The sequence below is a fragment of the Neovison vison genome, chromosome 13 (genome assembly GCF_020171115.1).
Source record: "Neovison vison isolate M4711 chromosome 13, ASM_NN_V1, whole genome shotgun sequence".
Lineage (NCBI taxonomy): Eukaryota > Metazoa > Chordata > Mammalia > Carnivora > Mustelidae > Neogale > Neogale vison.
In genome coordinates this window covers 77,976,121-77,996,216 of record NC_058103.1, presented here as the reverse complement: position 1 = coordinate 77,996,216, position 20,096 = coordinate 77,976,121, and the positions used below count along the sequence as shown (strand labels likewise).

The window sequence follows — 20,096 nt, the reverse complement described above, 5'->3', positions numbered from 1 at the left end:
ACCCAGTATGCAGACAGTTATTAAAAAGATATGTTGTCTAGATGAATGGATAAAGAAGATGTGGTGTATATATATACCATGGAATACTATGCAGCCATCAAAAGAAACGAAATCTTGCCATTTGCGATGACATGGATGGTACTAGAGAGTGTTATGCTGAGCGAAATAAGTCAATCAGAGAAAGACAATTATCATATGATCTCCCTGATTTGAGGAAGTTGAGAGGCAACGTGGGGGGTTTGGGGGAAGGAAAAGAATAAATGAAACAAGATGGGATTAGGAGGGAGACAAACAATAAGAAACTCTTAATCTCACAAATAAAACTGAGGGTTGCAGGGTGGAGGGTAGGGAGAGGGTGGTGGGGTTATGGACACTGGGGAAGGTATGTGCTATGGTGAGTGCTCTGAAGTGTAAACCTGGTGATTCACAGACCTGTACCCCTGGGGCTAATAACACATTATGTGTTAATAAAAATCAATTAATTAATTTTAAAAGTGAAAAGAAAAAAATATATGTTGTCTATATATCCACTTGGTCATGTTAATTAAAATTTTCATTTAAATCAGCTTGTTCTACTATGGAGATTGATACATCTAAAATCTCCCATTATGTATAGAATTGCTTATTCTTATTTCTGTCAAATTTTTTGCTTTATATTAAATCTATGTTATAGAGGATAAATAACTTATAGTTACTAATTTTGTAGTCCATGTGTTAAAATTTTAAAGTCTAATATTTTTATTATAAAATATAACCACTTTATCTTTTATATTGATTTGGCCTTAAATCTATTTCATCTAATTACAATAAAGCTATACTAGCTTTTCCTTTGATTAAAAATACATAAATAAAAATTTAAAAATAAAATAAAATGAAAGTTTTACTTTTTTCCACTTATAGATAAATACCAAAAGAACAGAAGCCAGAGGCTCAAACAGATACTTATAGACCAATATCCATAGCAAAATTATCCACAATAGCCAAAAGGTGAAAACAACCCATACGTCCATTGATGGATAAAGGGATACACAAAATATGGTATACAAATTCCATGGAATATCAATCGGCCTTAAAAAGGGCTGAAAAACAGTCTGAGGGGTTTGAAGTGGCGGGGGGGGGGGGGGAGGTTGGGGTACCAGGTGGTGGGTATTATAGAGGGCACGGCTTGCATGGAGCACTGGGTGTGGTGAAAAAATAATGAATACTGTTTTTCTGAAAATAAATAAATTGAAAAAAAAAAAAAAAGGGAATGACATTCAGGACACCTGAGTGGCTCAGTTGGTTAACTGTTTGCCTTCAGCTCCAATGATGATCCAGGAGTTCCCAGATGGAGACTCAGATTGAACAACCTGCTCAGTGGGGAGTCAGCTTCTCCCTCAGCCCCTCACCTGACTCAAGCTCCTTCTTGTGCACTCATACACACTCTCTCTCAAATAAATAAAATCTTAAAAAAAAAAAAAAGGGGAATGAAATGATCATACATGATGCAACATGGATAAACTTTGAACACATTATGCTAATTGAAATAATCCAGAAACAAAAGGAAAATATTGTAATAATTCCACTTGTATGAGGTACCTAGTATAGGCAAAGAACAGAGGTTGCCAGCGGTGGGGAAGAGGGGAAATGGGAGGGTATTTACTGGGTACAGAGTCCCAGACTGGGATGAAAACATTCCAGAGATGAACAGCAATGACAGTTACACAGCACTGTGAATGTATTTAACATCACTGAACTGTACACTTAAAAAGAGCTAAAATGGTAAACGTTATATATTCCCACTAGGTAATATTACCTGACCAAGGCTTAATTTTTAATCCTCATTATGTAGCATATACATTGTCAGAACACTAGAAGTTCCATTTTCTTAAAAAACCTTATTTTCCCTTTAAAAACCTTACTTTTTAGAAATGTCCCTGTTTGTAATCTAGAGTTTCCAAATCTAGAGTTTCTCAATGATCACCTCAATTTATCCTCACAACACTCTAATGAATTATGTTAACGGAATTTTGATTAAGTATCTGAGCACTTGAGAGAAATGTTTTTCCCAATTTACTCACCCTCTTACCTTGTCTTCCAACTTTGCACATATTTCATCAAAAGGAAGAGATGGAAATTTTTATATTTAATATGAAGCCATGCAGGTTTTCTAACCAGAATAAATAGCACCATGTTTCTCAAATCAGGTAAGTCTAGCTCTACTGCCAACACAGCTAAGAGCCAACAAATTACCATTTTAGGTCAACAGATAAACCACCTATAACAACCAGGATGCCTGATCCAATGTTTTCATTCAACAAGGGCAAATACTTTGCTAGCCACTTTGTGTTCACACAAAGATGAATAAAATGTGATTGCTACTCATGAGACACTTCTGTGCTGGAAAGAGTCAGACATGCAGATGAGAGGATTCTACAATAAAAAGGTGGAAAACAGGCTCTGCTATTGAGAATGGGACCACCAAGCAGATTTAGCCCCTTGTGTCAATTCAATCTAATCACAATGAAATGAACTAATTAAGATTTCGTCAATTCCCTGAAATTTAGCTATTACAAGAGTTTCAGGAGTTTTTTGTTTGCTTGCTTTTAATGCCAAGAAAGGAAGTTTGAGCTGACTAAAATATCAAACCAAGCCTTGGTATCAGCCTGAACAGCAGAGAAGTAACTCTGGCCTAAAATTATAATTTGGACACATATAACAAAAAAGAAAACCAGAACAAAGTATTCCCTGATTTTGTAAATGCTTTCTTGAGCAATCCACCTGTTGTGAGCAGACTGGAGGCCAATCTGAACCTACTGAAGGAACATCTCTTTGAGAGGGGCCCTTGAGTGTATGTTATGCACTAAAGCATGACAATTGCAGAGTACAAATGTCATACATATTACTTAACTGCTTTAAACTTCCTAAGCAACCTAAGTATCCATTGATAGATGAATGAATATATAAAGATGTGTGTGTATATGTGTGCATGTATATATATAATGTCATATATTATATATAATACTACTCAGCCATAAAAAGAATAAAATCTTGCCATTTCCAACAACATGGATAGACCTAGGTGTTATGATAAGTGAAATAAGTCAGAGAAGGACAAATACTGTATGATTTCACTGATGGAAATGTGGAATCTAAAAAAAACAAAAACAAAAACGAAGAGGCAAAACAAAATACAAACAGACTCATAAATACAAACTACAAACTGGTGGCTGCTGGGGGTGGAAGAGTATGCACAAAATAGGTGAAGGTGATTAAGAGGTACAAACTTCCAGTTATAAAATAAGTAAGTCGGGGCACCTGGGTGGCTCAGTGGTTTAAGGCCTCTGCCTTCAGCCCAAGTCATGGGCCCAGGGTCCTGGGATCGAACCCCGGATCAGGCTCTCTGCTCAGCAGGTAGCCTGCTTCCTCCTCTCTCTCTGCCTGCTTCTCTACCTATTTATGATTTCTGTCTGTCAAGTAAATAAATAAAAAGTAAATAAATAAAATAATTCGTAAAAATGTACTGTACAGGATAGGGAATACAATAACATTGTAATAACTTTGTATGCTGATAGATGATGACTAGAGTGATCACAGTGGTGATTATTTCTTTGTGTATACAAATGTTGAATCTCTGTTATATACCTAAAACTAATATAATATCATTTAGAATGTCAACTACAGTTCAATAAAAAAATTAAAATAACTGTTTGCTTCCTGGTGGTAAAATTGGGAAAATTAAAAACTGCTTATCAAGCTATTCATGAAGATTTAATGAGATATTCACTAAATGTATATTAAATTCATAAAAGAACAAGTGTATGTGTAAGTTACATATGCGGTGATATAACAAGAAAAATACATAACCCAAAGCCTGTAATACAATTATTGCCCAGCAAAGGTCAATGTCCTCCCTGCTCTCTCCATAATCTTCTCAAATGGCTACCACATTTCTTTCATCAGAAGAGAAGGAAGACCTCTGAGTTCTGAGCTATTCTACCTCTCCAGTTCTTTCCGTCCTGATACAACCATCTGCCTTCTCCTCTTCTGAGACAGTAGTTCCCAGGAATATTCTTTCTATACAACATAAAACAGCACAAGAAACAGACAGCTTTAAATGATTGATGAAATCAATCAGGAAAAACTGCAGTTTTAATATTTCCTTCCTGCACCCCAGAGGATTATTTAGGAACAAGGACAAGTTTCAGCCAGTGACAGAAGTACACTAAAAATGTTCCTGCTGACCACACCCTCCTCTCTTCAGTGCCTGAAACCTACTCACTTTCCACTCAGAAACAGTGTCACCAAACCTTGAAATCATACATACCTTTCTGGTCCTCAATATCTAGAAACAAAGTAGAATTTTCCAACCTCTTCTGGTTTCATGTACTATCTAGCACTTTCTGTGGTGTGTTTGGTTAAAGTTCACCAAGAGAAGGTAACCCAACTCCTCCCCCGATCCCCAACAATGACTTCCTCTTGGTAGCCTTTTGTGTAAGAAAGTAGGTTTCCTTACATTGGCCAACATAAACGATTGACCCATCACTGGTGGCACCATTTCCTATGTAGGACTTTCCATCTTTAATGAAAAGACTAACAGTGAGTTAGTTATTACTCAACTAACTCACAAAAAGAACAAAAAGAAAATCAGAAAATGCAGGAAGACATTTCTTTAGAAGTTAAATCCTGGATAAGGATGTAGATTTAGGAACAGAAGAGCTTCCTGCTCACTGTTTACATTTCATGAATTAAAAGTAAATTAAAAATAATATAAACATATCACTACATTAAAATTAAGCAGGTATAATTTCAAAAATAAAAAAAACATAGCTAAATTCCTGGGTCCTAAAAGTCACCTCTGGGTACCTGCTCCCCCTAATAATTTGGATTATCCCATATGGGCTCTCCTGCATACCCCTTAGAATTCCAACATTCAAACACAAAGCAGAACAGTGGGATCCAGAAAGTTTTTTGTTATCCAAGCCACTGCACCCAAACCAGGTGATTTGCATTTAACTTGCCCTTTTAAATTCCTTTTGAACCACATGTTCCAGAATTAGATGACCCAGCTCTAAACCAAACAGCCTAACTCCAAGCCAAACAATTGGTATCCCTAGTTATAAAAGTCATTCTAACAGTTCATTTCCAAATGATGAATGCTCCATACCCAAAAATGAATCCTGGCACTGACGATGGCACCAGTGAGAGAAACCCTTCCCTAAATGATATTGCTCGCTATCAAGAAAGCAGTGTCTTCTTTGCATATAACAAGTGCCCAGGAAATATTTTGGGCTCCATTTTTTCATAGATTTGTCATAAGGACTTCTTATGATGCCATAGTAGGTATCTACCAAAAAGGAGTAGATCTGCGTCAGTGTCAGGGCTCCAATGGTTCTTGCTGTCTCAGACCCTTCAAGACAGAGGAGGAGCCAAATACTCAAAATCTTCTAACATTCACTCCAGCCCCACTTTCTTTTTTTTTTTCCAATTTATTTATTTTCAGAAAAACATTATTCATTATTTTTTCACCACACCCAGTGCTCCACGCAAGCCATGCCCTCTATAATACCCACCACCTGGTACTCCCACCTCCCACCCCCCCCCCCCCGCCACTTCAAACTCCTCAGACTGTTTTTCAGAGTCCATAGTCTCTCATGGTTCACCTCCCCTTCCAATTTACCCAAATTCCCTACTCCTCTCTAATGCCCCTTGTCCTCCATGCTATTTGTTATGCTCCACAAATAAGTGAAACCATATGATAATTGACTCTCTCTGCTTGACTTATTTCACTCAGCATAATCTCTTCCAGTCCCGTCCATGTTGCTACAAAAGTTGGGTATTCATCCTTTCTGATGGAGGCATAATACTCCATAGTGTATATGGACCACATCTTCCTTATCCATTCATCCGTTGAAGGGCACCTTGGTTCTTTCCATAGTTTGGCGACTGTGGCCATTGTCACTCCAGCCCCACTTTCTCAACAGATTGTCATCCCAACAGAAGGAAGGGCCAGGGCCACAAGGTTTTAAAGAATCTCTTACCTCTATCTCTTCACCCTGTAGACCATCCTGGGCATCAATAGGTATGAAAACTCCCTACCCTTACATGTCATTTGGAAAGGGCAGGGTCCAAGACCAAAGGAATTCAGGCTCCTAATCAGGTCTATCTCTACAATATTTCATACATTCATCACCATTTTCCAAGCCCCAGTTCTGCACTAATTCCACTCTAAGATGCTGGGATCAAGATAAAGACCTGATCCCTGCCCTAGCAAGAACTTCTCTAGTGGAAGGGAAATGAGTTGTCAGTAAGTCACTGTGATACAGTATGGTAAAAACTCTAACAGAGGTATCCCTGACCAAACACTCCTTAGAACTATTAGAGAAGGCATGCTTATTTCTATGTGGTTGTGGAGGTATCGCAGGAAAACCTCAGGATTTGAAGCTGAATCCTAAGAGATGAATAGAAGATGAAAAAGCAGGATCTGGCTAGTTCCACAAGCTAACAGTCCATGAGAATAAATATTACTGATAGTTTTTATCTTCTCCTCTCAGCTACTACTCTATCCCACCTAAGAGAATGGCAGTCCTCCACTACCACCTGAGTTTCCATTCCAAATGGCAGGGGTGAGTCAAAAACCCACATCCTACAGCATTTGTGAATGTGGAGGCCAAAAGGGAGTTCATCATCACTTCAGTACATCAGTAAATGTACTTACTAGGTCATAGCAGATCAGAGGCCAGGCAAGGATTAGACAGGAATTGAGTGCTGAATGCGTCAAGTGCTGCCTTGGACACTCCACCTCGGAGGAGAGCATGCATTCTTTCCTAAGGTGCTACAGCTGTTCTGTACAGATATTGTAAGAAAATCCACCCTACTATGAAGCTGGAAGACTGCACTGGGATGTGATACAGGAGGTGAAAGCACAAGATAGCAGGAGGGAGGCAAAACTGTCTCAGGTGGCTCCAGGGTTACCTGGCCCTCCAGAGGTACCCCATATCTAATGAAGAGTAACAGATCCTATTAAAGGCTTTCTCTGAGTAAATGTTAATTCTAAATGAATAATTACAAAGTGTGCATCACTCCAGTTCTGGACACATCCCCACCAATGTTGAGCCATCTTTAGGTAGAACATGGTCCAATCTCAAGTGCTGGGACCTACGGTGCCTGAGTGGATGATGAAGCTATGTCTGGCTCATTCTCACATTCTTATGCATCCTTGGGTAAGGAAGAGGTTTCAGATTTTCCCTGACTGGCAAGCTAGTGTTTCATCTTGTATCCAGTCTATCAAGGGGAAGGGACATAAATATCTTCCCAGAAAAGGAGGTGAGACATAGGGTTAAGTCATGCCAGAGACAGAGAGACAAGGGAAACAATGGATACAGACACCAGAATCCTGGTTTTTCCTACCTTGGATCCTAAGCTTCAAAGGGTGCTGACAATAGAAGCATCCAGAAAAATGTGGAGGCACCCAGGTTGGTGGCCTGTTTTCTCCAGCTCTAAAGGGTGTCTTTGTCCACCAGAGCATCAAATTCAGGAAGGCTGGAAGCAATGGTAAGCAACAGAGGAACAGGGTGACTCCAGACACTTGAGGCTATGTTCCTGCCTCCTTGTGATTGACAAAAAGCAAGGCCCAGGTCAAGATGAAGAGATCTCCTTGAGCAAAGGGAAACCAGAAGTCCTAGCATGGACACAAGGCTGCTACCTATCACAGAGCAAAATGAGTCCTCCATTTACCCAGATGCCTCCCATCTTGGAGAGGAACAGAGAGAGGAAGAGGACACCCAAAGGCCCTAAAGACTAAATAACCAAAAGGAGCTTATTTGACCTTAAAAAGACTGTGATACATAAGTTAGCTAGTTCAAGGTTTGTTTGGGGGGATATTTAAATTTTTTTTTATTATGTTTAGAGAGAGTGATGTACATGTGACTGAGAGCAGGGGGAGGGGCAGAGAGAGAAAGACTCTCAAGCAGACTCCACACTAAATGTCTTGCCTGACAAGGACTCAATCTCACAACCTTGAGATCATGACCTGACCCAAAATCAAGAGCCAGATGCTTAAGTGACTTAGCCACCCAGGTGCCCCTAGCTCAGGGTTTGTCAGAGGTTATTCTTCCCTACTTAACCATCAGGCTGTGTGAGCTAGTGAGAAAAAAACAAATTCTTTATAAAAAGTTAAACAGCCAAATTTTTAAGGCCTATGAGCAATAAAGCGAGTAAACTGTGAACCTGTTACACTCATTTCCATCACTGAAATGATGTATCATGTAAGATATAAGAAGGCATATCTTTGCATGCCTTCTTCTTGTCACCTAAAAGAGTTAAACTCACCAAGAATGCTATATTGGTTTGCTAAGACTATAACAAAAAAATGAATACAAACTAGGTGGCTTAAAACTGAATTTTTCTCCCCTCACATTTCAGGATGATAGAAGTCTGAAATAAAGGTGTTGCCAAGATTGTCCATGAGTAACTCCAGAAGAACCTAATCTGTTTTATGCCTTTCTTCTAGTGTCTGGTAGCTGCTGACAATCCTTGACACTCCTTGGTTTGTAGATGCATCCCTCCACACTCTCCATGTCAGATGGTATTTTTTGTGTGTCTCCTCTGTATCTTTGTGTCTTCACATGGCTTTCTTATAAAGATACCAGGGACTGAATTTAGTGCCCACTTTAATCCAGCGTCTCCCTGCTGAGCAGAGAGCCTGATGTAGGGCTCGATCCCAGGACCCTGGGATCATGACCTGAGCTGAAGGCAGAGGCTTTAACCCACTGAGCCACCCAGGCACACCTCCAGTGTCTCATTTTAACTTAATTAATCACATCCAGAAAGATACTATTTATGTATAAGGCGACATTCTAAGATTCTGGGTAGACATGAATTTAGGGGGCACACCCAGGACAAATATAATAGGGAGTTTTAATAGGCAGACAGTATTAAAATTACAGGATAGAGTCTAGGAAGATTTTAATTTACTGCAAAGAAAAAGGTATCCACCCTTTGGCTGGACTGGACATTTTTTGCTTCTCTGTACATATTAACATGCATGTCGGGGCATTTGTACACACTGTCCACTTGCCCTTCTCCACCTCCGTTTACATAGCTAAATCTTCTACATCTGCTATGCATCCTTCTAAAATTCATATGCTGACACCCCTACCTTCTCCCCAACCCTCCCACCACACACACACATACACACACACCCCTCCAGGTGATGGTGTCAAGAGGTAAGGCCTCTGGAGATAAGTAGGATTAAATGAGATCAGGAGGATAAGGCCCTTACTGACAGGATTAGTGACCTTAGACACACTCTCGAGCTTTCTTCCCCTCGACTTTCTACACATACGGTATTAATGAAATGACAGTAGTCTGGAAGAGGGCCTTCACCAGAACTCAACCATGCTGGCACCCAGTCTCAGACTTCCAGCCTCCAGAACTGTTGAGAAATAAACTTGTGCTGTTGTTAAGTCACTCAGTCTATGGTAATTTATACCAGCAGCTCAAACACACTAAGGCAACATCTTTAAGGTTTTACCTGCATATCATTTCCCCTGGGAACCCCATTTGGAGACTAAGAAATCTGGAACTGGAGGCACCTGGGTGGCTCAGTGGGTTTAGCCTCTGCCTTCCGCTCAGGTCATGATCTCAGGGTCCTCAGATCGAATCCCGCATCAGGCTCTCTGCTCAGCGGGGAGCCTGCTTCCCCCTCTCTCTCTGCCTCTCTGCCTACTTGTGATCTCTGTCAAATAAATAAATAAAATCTTAAAAAAAAAAAGAAAAGAAAAGAAATCTGGATCTGCTCTGAGCTCCTGTAAGATGCTGCACTTCTGCATCATGGCACATTACCTGCTGTAATCTCCACCTGTCCACTTGTCTGGGCTTTCAATACCTGAGGATGGCAACTCAGTGTCCCACCCAGGGCCTAGCATAGGATATAAGAGAACACACCCCTGTGATGATATTAGCCAGGCTCTGAGGAACATTGGGATGATCTTCCAAGTCACTCAACCTCTTTGGGTCTCAGCTTCTTCATCTGAAACAATTTCAGACTAATAATGTCCAACATTCCATAAAAATAATGATGGGCAGGAACTCCTAACAGCTAAACACTACTTACTATGTTCTAAGGGCTTTACATAGAAAAACTCAGTTCTTTCTTACAACAATCCTGTGATGTAAGCCTTTTTGCAAATAAGGAATCAGAAAAACAAATGTTAAGGAAATTTCATAAAGCTGCCCAGCTAGAAGGTGTCAGAACTGGAATTTGAACCTGACAGTCTCATTCTAGAATCAATGTACCTAACCTATCTACTTTTTCTGCTTCTGTATGATGGTGCTTCCTTTCATTCTATATAGGAGCTGGTATGAATTTATTCACCCCCAAAGCCTAGATGTGTCTAATTCCCCACTGATATGCTAGAAATATAAATTCTAGCTCATTACAATTAGGTAAAGAAAGAGAATAGCCTTCCAATCCCTTATAATTTAATTTTTAACATCAATATCTAAAAGCATTGGTGTATTTCAATAGTCTTTTCTTCAAAGTCTTAGTAATATTAGGACTAATACTAACCACCCTTACATGTGTAATTACCATTAATTATAATAAGGTTAGTAATAATCACACTATAATAGTCATTCAACAATTGGCCTATGGTTTGGCATCCAGGAAACTGACATGAAAATGGATGATTTTTTTGACACTATTTAGACATAGGCTCTTTCCAGAGTTGCATGATTTGCATAATGAAAAGCATAGAATCAACCATCCTAAACTTGTGTCGGAGACAAAGATTAATTATACATAGATTCTTATGTCAAAAAGTTGGAGTGTAATAGAAGAAATGAAGCATGACAAATTATGCAATGATAAGTGCCCCTATAAAGGTAAAAAGGTAATTGTAATGGGAAAGAAAAAAGAGCAAGAAAAAAAAGGGTTCATGATTAGGGTAACTTTGGGGAACAGAAAGCATTTGCACTGGGCCGTGAAGAGCTGGTATGACTTATGTATACAACAAGGAGTTAAATCCATTCAGGGAGTGAGAATTGCAGTAGCACCATCAGAGAAGTCAAAAACACAAGAGTATCTGCAAGGATCATCTAATGCTATGCATCAGTCTATCTTGAAAATGAGAGCATAAAAAAGGAGATAATGGAAAATAAGAGAAAAACATGTTAGAGGTAAATTATAGCCTCTGACAATTATCTTGGCAACTGATAACAAGAACATAAATCAAGTCAACATCAATGGGAATGGAGAAAAAAGTATAGATTCAAGAAGTATTCCCAAGATAGACACAATAACATTTGACAACAGGAAGGGAAAGGAGAGGGCAAAAGTCAAAGATGATGCCGAGTTCTGAGCTCGGATGGCTGGAGGAATGTTGGAGACATTGAAAAAATTGGGGGCGGGGGAGAGAAAGCAAATTCTGGGTCATCTATGCGAGCTCCTTGCACCAGTCTCAGCTAGTATGCCACCAAGGAGGAGGAGAGAAGATCTCAAGTTCAATAGTCATTCTGTGACTCATGAGGTGTGACGGTAAAGTTATTTTCTACTCTTACAGCAGTAAAACAAAACCTACACATCATTAACCAGAACCTACTGAATGTTCAAGTAGGAGGTCTACAATGACTAAGTCTTAACTCAGAACCTCAAAATCTAACCTTAAAGTTTTAAAGGCTTTATGTTCCCATCCTTCAACTCTTAGCTGGTTAAAATTGGAAAGCTATATTTTCTCTTTCTGAGGTATAGTTGTGACATATTCATTTCCAAACTATCTTAGTTTCATCTGCATTCAATATTTAGTGTGACAAATTCTCAACTTGTAAGTCAATCAAGGAGGCATTCTAGAGTTCATTTGGATTTTTCCTTCTATCAATATTCTGAATAGTCTTTTCCTATTGCTAATAATCTTTAATCACTCCACCATCACTTGGTGGTGTCACACTTCAGAAAACATTTAATTTTAACCCTGTTTCCATGAATCATTTTCACTGGTTTGTGGTTTGTGGGAATCATTTGAATGCCCAGAACATTTGACAAGTCACATCTGTCCATCTAGATTGCTTTGGGTAAACTTTGCAGTGCACACTTATCTAAGGTCCTAGACATTCTTTCCCAAATTTAAAACAAACTGGTCACAACTGCTAAATTTTACAAGTGTGGGGAGCAAACCGACTGAATATCCAAGTGCAAGAATTCCACATAGGATTTAATCTAGCCACACCGTAAGTAGATACTTCTGCAAAATAATGAATTGAGGTCTACCTCCTAGACATTTTCATAGGTCATCATATTTGAAACCTGACATACATAAAACTGTAACTAAATACCGATGCCATTGGAGCAGAGCATTATAAAGAAAAATGTCCTAGGCTCCTCTTATATCTGACTAGGAAACATTTGGTCCAATTAGGGGAACACAGATGTAACTTCAAAGGGCCTCCAAAAAAGTGCAAATTCTCACTGATAAATCCTTATCTCCCCATGAATAAACTGTAAAGTCCCCAGACATTTAACAATTCTCTCATGTACATTTCAACAAAGGTGAAGCTGGGTTGTTGTTTTTTTTAATCCAACTTTGAGCATGGAAACTTTCTTCTTCTCAATTATTGATACACACACGGCATTTAAATGTGCACAACAAGTAGCAGCAAATCTGTTTGGATCTCCTGATTGTGTCAATTACTGTGATGCTAACCATGCCCATTCCATCCTGGAGTTTAAGTAAACAGGACCACCACTCTCTGCTCTTAGCCGAGGATTTATAGGGGCTGTGTGTCTGGCACTCAAGGAGATGTTGGCGTGCTCTCACCCACAATTACGTATACAACACTGTCATATAATTTTCAAAGACTTCAAAACTCACAACCTTCTGTGAACTTGCTATCTGGGTAGGTTTATCATGGCAAGGAACAAAGGGAGAAGTGCTACGCAGAAACTTCAAATTAAAAGCACTTCAAACATGCATTCTATATGTCTATAAAATCTCAAAATGTTCAGGAGAAAAATGAAAAATGTCTACCAATCTACCACCCATACGGGGGCAAAACCGGGCTGGAGCAAATGTGGCTTACATGTTGGTTTGGAAAAACTGTTTGACTTCCATGATTAAGATATTTTATCCTAATTGTTTCCTTTGCTAAATGAGTAGCGTTTAATTGGTAAGTAGGAATGAGTTCACTTCCTCCCCTCCCTCTTTTTTTGAAAGTGGCCAGATGTCTCATTTGGGGGAATTATCCTTGTGACATGGTACTGAGAATACAGAACAGGCCTGTGTGTCTAAAGAGGCCGCCTCACGTGAGTATCAGTGTAGGGACTCTGAAGTCCAGCGTGCCTGTAGGTGAAGCCTGGCTCTGCCAGCTTATAGTTGAAAACCACTGGATAATTTCCCTATACGTCTCAGTTGTCATATCTGTAAAACGGAGGTTATAATAACAGAACCTACTTCATCAAGCTGGGAGGATGAAATAAAATAATATGTGCCTAGTACATGGAAAATACTCATTAAATATTATCTTTTTATTATAATTGAAATATTGGACAGGAGAAATAAAAGTGCTTCTTTTCAGCTGAGGGATTAACCTCTGAACAATCAATAAAAATTTTCTTGTTGGGATTCTAAATTGTTTCCCCACAGCTTTTGTTCATAGTTTACTGGAGCACTTAAAATAGTGACATTTCTCTCTACATCAGGCATTGTGCAAGAGGCTTCTCATAGTTATTACAGCCACAGAATCAAGCAATGTGTTAGCACTGAGACAATGTCAATCTTCCTTGAATACTTTCCCATTCATTCTCTCATGATATTCCATTCATCGAGTAAGGACCTATCACACGCCAGCCAATGGGCTACACAAATACAATGCCCCAAATCCCTGACTCTTACCAATCAATGAGTCAACTTTTCTTTGAAAAGCAACATTTGGGAGGTGCCTAGATTCCCTGTGTTAGCCAGAATTCTCTAAGGACTCAACCCAAGGGATCACAAGTTATGCATCTATCTTTCTGTACAGTGCTGACTGAGGAGAGCCACTGTGTCCTTTAAATGCTGGCCATCATAGTGCATCATCCCGACTCTCAAGTAATCAATCACCAAGTAACATTTAAACACCTTGATTAACTACCAGCCACATTTCCCTGCAGTTACTGGAAGCTTCTCAAACTGAATGTACCCTTGGGATAAGAGCTGAATCACTGTCTCTGAGGGCAACAATGCATATTGCCAGGATATACCTAACAACTGGGGCACAGGAAAAATCTCATCTGTGTCACTCCTCACTGTGAGGCATCTGTTGTCTCTCCCTCATTAACAATACTCACCTTGCTTCTCTTATGAAGTAACACACAGACCCTTATAGCCATATACAGGGTTAGACATGGGAGGAGTACCATCTTAGACACAAATGATAGTCAAAGAGGGGAGTGGACAGAATCCAACATTTATCAATTCCAGGCTTCCTAACTGCCACTTTAATGATCTTTCCACCGTACCACACCTGGTGATAAGATTTCAAGATTTTCTGCTCAGCTTCTCATTCACCAGAGTCCCACTGATCAACTTAATTAACAATATTTTGGTAAACGCTGTGAGCACAGCCTGCCAACTGTAATGATCACCTCAGCATCATTCTAGCAGCTGGCTGAGAAAATCTATCCCGTATACATCCTTCCACAATCTGTAAGCCACACTGGGACAGTCTCTCTCATACGCGAGTAGTGAGAGGGTGGACTGACACAGCCTTTCTGGAGCTCAGTCCATCAGTTAATCAAACGCTTCATACATGTGCATACCTTGAGATTCAATTCTTCCATTGTTGGGAATGTACACTTAGAAATGATCAGAGATGCAACAAACATACATGTACATGATTAGCAAGAGACAAAGCATCACTTGTCCAAACACAGATACATGTAAAACTGACTGAAATATACTCAGTCATCAGTTAGTTACACTTGGACCTAAAAAGGTGTCAGATACTGAAATTGAAGGCACAATGCCAAGAATGAACCATCAAATCAAAGTATCTTGTAAAGTCAATGAAATTTCACTAACTGCAAATATCCCTTCAAGCCAGAAATTAGAAATGATTTTTAATTAACAAACATCCCTTTCTAATCACTTTTTATTTATCCTTTGCTCCTTCTGCTGTTTTTATACCCACCCATGCTGCCACCATCACCTCCAACTACCAAGAAGCCTGTCTGCACTGGAAATCCTTCTTCTTTTTTTTTTTTTTTTAAAAAAAAAAGCAAGTACAGGGTGCTTCAGTGGCTCAGTCAGTTAAATGTCTGCCTTCAGTTCAGGTCATAATCCTGGAGTCCTGGAATTGAGCCCTGCATGGGTTCCCTGCTCAGTGGTGAGTCTTCTTCTCACTCCTCCTCTCCCTCCATTTTTGCCCCTCCTAACCACCTGTGCTTACATGTTCATGTTCTCTTTTTCTCGCTCTCAAATAAATAAAATCTTAAAAAAAAAAAAAGTCAAAGTACAGATAAACAGGACTTAATTGCTGCTATGGGGGAAATTGTGTGACTAAATAAGGTAATTAAATCTATCCATTCTATATGGATGACTTGGAGTGACTTCGGTATATCAGACTGAATCTAATAGTTCCAGTACTAGGTAGTTCTCACTGTTAAACATCTTACAAAACTTAAAATTCATACCTGAGAAAATCCACTGATTATCATAGACTCCACATATTGGGAAATAACTCCATTAACTATGTTCTGATTAAAGCTTTTTTGTCAGAAATCACATTTTATATTGACTCTGGGAGTTTATCTGCACAGTAGGATGTTTTCTGTTTAATACACAGAAATTAAACCTAGAAAGCATACTAGGTAGCAACATAAAGATAATACAACAGAAGGAAGAGATTAATCTCCTAATCTCAGAACACACAGGGGTTCTGAGAGAGAGTACCTAGAAACATAAAATCAAGTTTCCACTGTCCAGGGCTGCTTTACCAGCCTCCTCCACCCTTGGGCTCTTCAGTGTGGCCCCCATCTATAAGATCCAAGGACTAATCTAGTCCTTTTCTGATCCTGCACTCCTTTGTCTTACTGAAACTAAGCCTGAAGTCTCTTACATTTCTGCAGCATACTGTACACTTGTAACTCTTTAATTACTTGTAGTTTTCTGTTTAATGATGTGTCCTCTCCTTAAAACTCTACACTTCCTGAGAACAGAGACTGCATCTACCTCATTCAGGATTTTATCCCCAGTGCCTAGCACAATGCCTAGCATATTGTTGGTGCTGGATGAATTTTGTACCCATGAGATTGTGATTTATAATTTAAAAAAAAAATCTGACTTTATCCCCATATCTAACATAGAACTTCTAAAATCCTCGGAATTTCCAAAGTGGAGAGAGAAATGAAGGTGTCATTTTTAATGTTAAAGAGGCAACTTTTGGAAGGCATTTAAGGATGGGACTGGTTGCCAGTGGAGTCAACCGTGAGATTAGAAGGCTGGAGCTTTCAGTCTCACTGCCTGACCTCTAGGTACCTGAGAAGCCAGGTAACTCTCTCCCACACTCAGTCTCTCATGCAAGCCTTCACCTGGAACACACCCACTGAAGACCAGGAGCAGGGGCAAGGCTCCACGTTGTTCTCACCAGGGAATTGCCCCTCCTCAAGGGACAAAAGTGCAGTCCCTGAATGTCTTCAGGCTTCGGAATCATGCAGAATTCCTCCCTAATAGTTCCACTCTCCCCACTCCCTGCAGCTCAATCTTCCCCCAGATGAGGGCCCCATCCCTTCACAGGTTGCATCTACCTACGAGGTCCTGGTTCCCCTTTGTCTGGCCCTTCCTGGTCTGGCCTCTTTTCATACCAACAGAGCTCCAGTTCTGAATGTGGGGAACTAAAGAGAGCTAACAGACCCTCAAAGTACCCCCAAATTCAAGACCTGAGACAGTGTAGAGAAAAATATTATGAGTTATCAAAGTAAACAAAGTTATGCTAAGTCACCCACTACAGACTGAACCATCCTAAACTCCAATAAAAGGCCAATAAAGCACAGCCTATTTGAGAACATGATTTATTCACAAATGTGTGCTGAAATATTTTTAAACTTCACAAAGCAAAGTTATATGCATGTTAAAACAATGCAAATTGAGAAAAGAAATTACCAATTAGTACTTTGTCCAGGGAGGGACTCAAGAGAGGAATGACTGCTAGTTGTTTTTAGAGTGGGAATGGCCTAATATTAGCAGCAGCTAGCCCTAATCTGTGTCCACTGCGGGCTAGTCATTGTACCAGTTACATAAGTTATCTCAGATCATCACCATAAACTTGCAGAAGAGGTGACATCCTTCTTTTAAAGGTGAGAAAAGGGAAGTTAGTAGCTCTCCCCCATGTAACATAGCTCGTCAAGTGTGGAAGAAAGATCTAAATCAGTGTCCATCGGAGACTAAAGGCTACGCCTCATCTCAACTCCACACTGCTTTCAGGAGAAGAGCCTGCTGCTGGGTGACATCACTCACCAAGAAGAAGGAACTTCTTCATAAGGTGGGTGTCACAAAAGGAAATGTCCATTCTATCCATCTGTCAGGAGTGGAAAGTTTGCTTACGATGAGTGCAAGCCCGGAGTTCGGTGAATAAAAGCACCACCATTTGAGGGTATCGACAATACCTCAGTAAAGCTATTCTAACACTGTTTTTTAAGTTACAATTTAGACCTACTAGCACAGGCTATAAAGAGCTTCTGCAGCCTTTTGAATTGGGCAGTGACCAAGGGAAGAGAATTCTTCATTGGAAACTGTGTGTGGAGTGGGATTGAACAAGGAGAGTAGAAGCGCGCGCGTGCGCACACACATACACACAGCTGAAACGAAAAGGTACTAATTGGTAACAAGAAAACACATGGATGTACAAATCTGACTCTCTCACACAGAGAGAGTTCTTGTGGGCAGGATGAATGCAGACACTGAAAGAATAGGAAGGAAAAGGAGGGGGTGAAGAAAGATGGGAAGTATCCAGGGCAGGCAGAATGCAGCTGTGAGGAAAGAAGAGCATAAAGAGAGAAAGATTCTGATTAACATGCATGGGACTTGTATGACCTCACTTAGAGTTATTTGGGTGAAGAGGAGAGGAAAGAAAGACTATAAAGACCAAGAGAAAGTTGAGGCTGCAGTCAGTTGTTACAGATCATTTGATCAAAAAGCCTCAAAGGAAAATGAGAAGAGTTGGTAACTGGTTGGAAAAATTAGTTTTGGGCTTTTTTCCGGTGTAACTGAGAGTTTAAATATAACAGAAAGAGAACAAACAGGTAACAAAGATGAATACACTGAGACCTAACTGATCTCCAGGGCATCACCCAGGATGACCGTGACAACACCAGAGCAAGGTAAACACACAAGCTTCCAAGCACCGAAGCCCACTGTGCGATGAGCCAAGCTGGGTCACTCCAGGTCTTGATTCCTGACTCTTTTTTTTTTTTTAAAGATTTTATTTATTTATTTGTCAGAGACAGAGGGAGAGAGCGAGTGAGCACAGGCAGACAAAGAGGCAGGCAGAGGCAGAGGGAGAAGCAGGCTCCCTGTCGAGCAAGGAGCCCGTTGTGGGACTCGATCCCAGAATCATGACCTGAGCCGAAGGCAGCGGCTTAACCCACTGAGCCACTCAGGCGTCCCGATTCCTGACTCTTCTAACCATTGGCCTTGGGACACTCGATAAGTCACTTACAATTCATTTCCTAATGTGTAATGTGGGAGCCATAATCATTTTCCTGTCTACCCAGCACTGTTCCCAGTCAACACTAGGAGACCATTAAATATTCCTTGCTTGACTCTTTTGTGGAGTAGTTTTGAGGATATAGATAAGAAAGTACATGGGAAGATTTCAAGGTGCTATAAATGTTATTATTCAGTAAATGTTATTTACTTCAGTAGATAAATAGTCATCATGTGTTACAGCCATAACATGATTTCATTTATTCTAATTACTAAACTTCAAATATAACACCCTGTTCTCTGGGGGAAATTATTTCCATGTAAGTTTTAACATGTTTAGTGCAGTGATTCCTAAATATCCACCTGAATAAATTGCCAGAGAATCAACAGGGGAACTTTTCAAAATATAGAGACATTTGCGGGCGGCCCCCTCCTGGAGATTCTGATTCTAGTCCTGGAGACAGACTGGGGAATCTGTACTAAAGCTCCTGAGGTGATTCTAACATGCAGGCAGCTTTGGGAAGTATTAACTGAAAATGCTTTACAAAAGCATTGAGCTCTCTCAATTATTAGACTGTCCTCCAAAGACCAAAAAGCCACCGGTATGTTCTAGAACCCTACCATGGAAGCACCTGTGGGTCAGATACCCCCATCCCACTCTCTGTGAGCCCTGAAATACTATTGTCCACAGCTGCTCCCTGGGCCAACTTCATTCTGTTGCTTTTTTTTTTTTTTAAAGCTGCCTCCACCTACCCCAACCTTTGTTCCCCCCTCTTTCCCAAGACTTTTCTTCTTCCTGCTTTGTTGTCCCTGTAGATAAGGATTTCATTGGCCCCTTCCCTTTTAAGGGATGTTAACCAAGGATTAGGATGAAAGTGAAGGAAAACAAAAGGCAACAAAACTGGGGGAAAGATAAAGATTCCAGACTCTCCAAAATCTTTCTGGCATGATGCTGGGCTATGGCTCTTGATTTCCATCAGAGAGTGAGGCGGGTGGCAACTTTGAGGGAAAAGAGCTGAGAGAAATGTTCTAAACCAAGATAGCAGTGTTGGAGGATCCTGGGCTCACCTTACCCCACAGTCACACTGGATAGGCAGCCAGGCAGGGAACAAGGTCTCTGGAGATTTTAAAAAAAAAAAAAACACCTTACAAACTGAATGACCCCTTCACCTCAGACAGAAAAGACAAGACCCCACAGCAAAGCAGGTAGGAGAGGTTGAACACAATCACACACTCACTCCCCCCACGCCTCACTGGCGTGAGGCACAATCCGGAGGGAACTCAAAACCCAGAGCTTCTCCCTGAGGAGTGAAGGGTTTGGGAACTCTACATCAGGCACCCCAGCTTTTAAGACCTGCACCTAAAGGCAAGCCCCTAAAACACTGACCTTGAAAGGGCGCAGGGCTTGACCCGGGAAACACAGGAGCGTCTAATCCTCTG

At 40.3% G+C, this 20,096-nt stretch overlaps 1 protein-coding gene across 3 annotated transcripts in view; it reads right to left on the bottom strand.

The window, feature by feature from the left end:
• Nucleotides 1–20,096, bottom strand: part of ATP8B4 (ATPase phospholipid transporting 8B4 (putative)) — a 278,437-nt gene extending 258,341 nt beyond the window's left edge. For 2 of the 3 annotated variants that reach the window (XM_044230130.1, XM_044230133.1), the window contains exon 1: nucleotides 4,307–4,383. The gene's annotated coding sequence lies outside the window, so the exon portion shown is untranslated. Of the gene's footprint in view, nucleotides 1–4,306; nucleotides 4,384–20,043 lie in introns of those variants that run through there. The other variant, XM_044230132.1, reaches the window with a different exon arrangement.